Genomic DNA, 2,646 nt, shown 5'->3' with positions numbered 1-2,646 from the left:
TTTTTTTTTTTTTTTTTTTTTTGCTGTATGTGGGCCTCTCACTGTTGTGGCCTCTCTTGTTGCAGAACACAGGCTCTGGACATGCAGGCTCAGTGGCCATGGCTCACGGGCCCAGCTGCTCCAGCATGTGGGATCTTCCCAGACCGGGGCACAAACCTGTGTCCCCTGCATCAACAGGTGGACTCTCAACCACTGCACCACCAGGGAAGCCCCTACATTATGCTTCTTAATTTTATATTCTCTATCACATTGTTAAACTTCAACAGCACTTTAAAATTTTAAAGCCCTATATTACATTGTGGTTTTCATGTATATATTTGTCTCCTGGGTTTTAAGTCTCTGGAGTATAAACACTAGGTAATTTTTTATTTCAATTCCTAAAAATAGAATACTTTCTATCACACAACAGGTACCTAATAAAAGTGCACTTAATGGTGAAAAATCAGATCACAAATCCTAAAAAGAACATAGCTAAAATATGTTAAGCTTCTGTTAATGACCTGGTTATATCTATGCATATCTCAAAAGTGTCAACATTTTATGGGATAGCTTTGTAATTTATTCTTTTTTTTACAAAAAAAGGACACTGAAATAATCACTTTAAAAGCTAGCTGTTGGGTAGTGCACTGAGTGTCATGGGAGCAGCACCTTATCCCCCTGCTCTCCACAACACAACCTTCAACTTTGGGACTCCCTCATGCACCTAGGGTACTGCTGCAGCCACTGAGGCCCCCACAGGTGGATTTGGAGCTTTTGGGACAACATCTACAACAGTGGGTTCTGCATTCAGTTTTTCTTCTCCAGCTAACACAAGCATTACTGGACTCTTTGGTGGTACTCAGAACAAAGTTTTGGATTTGGTACTTGTTTTGGCACAACAGCTGGAACTAGTACGGTTTAGGTACTGACTTGGTAACTAGACTTGGATTTGGAGGATTTAATACACAGCAGAAGTGGCAGCAACAAACTACATTAGGTGGTCTCTTCATTTAACCTATAAAAGCTCCTGCCCTGTTCAAACAACTGATAAATACTGCAGTGCTCTTTCTGTTCCAATACTACTGGGAGATGAGAGAGATGCTATTTTGGCAAGACAGAATTTAACTACAGGCTTTTTGGGGAACAGAAAAAGGAAATTTTAACAATAACATTCCACCAACGGAATTCAAACAAGAAAATCCCTTTTGCTGGTTTAAGGCAGTAGGTTATAGTTGTATGTCCAATAATAAACATGAAGATAGGCTAGTGGTTTTAGTTTTCAACAAAAAAGAAACAGATATTCAAAGCCAGCAACAGCAATTGGTAGAATCATTGCATAAAATTTTGGGAGGAAATCAGACCCTTACTGTAAATGTAGAGGGTATTAAAACATTGTCAGATGATCAGACAGAAGTTGTCACTTATGTTGTTGAGCATTCTCCAAATGGTACTTCAAGAAGCGTCCCAGCTACAATAATATATGCCCATTTTGAACAAACCAATATAAAACCACAGTTGCAGCAACTTTGTGTAATGCTTTCTATGACTTGGACAGAACATTCTTCTGCACAGATCAAACAGCTTTTACAGAATCCTCCTGCTGATGTTGATCCTATTATCTGGGAGCAAGTCAAAATGGATAACCCTGATTCTGAAAACTTAATTCCTGTACCAATGGTGGATTTCAAAGAACTTCTTTGAAGACTGAAGGTTCAAGATCAGATGACTAAGCAGCATCAGACCAGATTAGATATCATATCTGAAGATATTGGTGAATTACAGAAGAATTCAACTACAACTACAACTATGGCCAAAATTGCACAATATAAGAGGAAACTCATGGACTTTCCCATAGAATCTTCAGGCCCTAATCAAACAGGAAATTCAGAGGGAGACTGTATATGCCATCCAAGCTGAAGTAATTCAGCTAGATACATTTCATTGTGCACTAAATACCCTACTCAGTTTAAGGACTGATTAAATGAACTGATGTCCTAAATCAGGAGGCAGAATCATTTTGAAGCAGTCAAATCTGAAGAAAGATATTACATAGATGCAGACCTGTTACGAGAAATCAAGCAGCTTTTGAAACAACAACAGGAAGACCTTAGCCACTTGATTACCATCATAAAAGATGACCTAGAAGATAAGTTGGTAGAACATGGATTGAATGAAACCATCCACATCAGAGGTGGTGTCTTCAGTTGACATTTCACAAACTTGTGTTATAGGTTTGTGAAATACATCTTGTTATATCAGGCTGTACTTAAGAATGAAACTGACCACATGGAGAAGAAAAAAAAAAAAAATTCTCCCCCTGACTTGGTTTTTGAGAAGGTTACTGACAAATTTTCATTCATCAAATCTGAAATAATAGTCATTTCACTGCTCTTCAGAGATAGCCTTCGAAAGATTTACATCTATTATAAAAGCTGTAATTACTTTAAAAGAGAAGTACATAATTACCAAAAATATGTACTATTGTACATTTTTACAATAGAATTGTTCTTAAAAATAATCAGTGTTTAATGATTATTCTTCATTGAGCCTATACTCTGCTTTAAATAGCAAGTACATATGAAATGCCTACTTTGCATATAACAAAATAAACTGAATAATTACTTGGCTGCTGGGGATTTGTACTTCAGAATGTAAATGTGCATCCGT

At 37.2% G+C, this 2,646-nt stretch overlaps 1 pseudogene; it reads left to right on the top strand.

Annotated features, from left to right (window-relative positions):
• Positions 1-635: 635 nt before the first annotated feature.
• Positions 636-2,187, top strand: LOC103080188 (nucleoporin p54 pseudogene; annotated as a pseudogene).
• Positions 2,188-2,646: the final 459 nt, after the last annotated feature.

The sequence above is a fragment of the Lipotes vexillifer genome, unplaced genomic scaffold (genome assembly GCF_000442215.2).
Source record: "Lipotes vexillifer unplaced genomic scaffold, Lipotes_vexillifer_v1.1 C27195057, whole genome shotgun sequence".
Classification (NCBI taxonomy): domain Eukaryota; kingdom Metazoa; phylum Chordata; class Mammalia; order Artiodactyla; family Lipotidae; genus Lipotes; species Lipotes vexillifer.
This window is presented reverse-complemented; position numbering and strand designations above follow the sequence as displayed.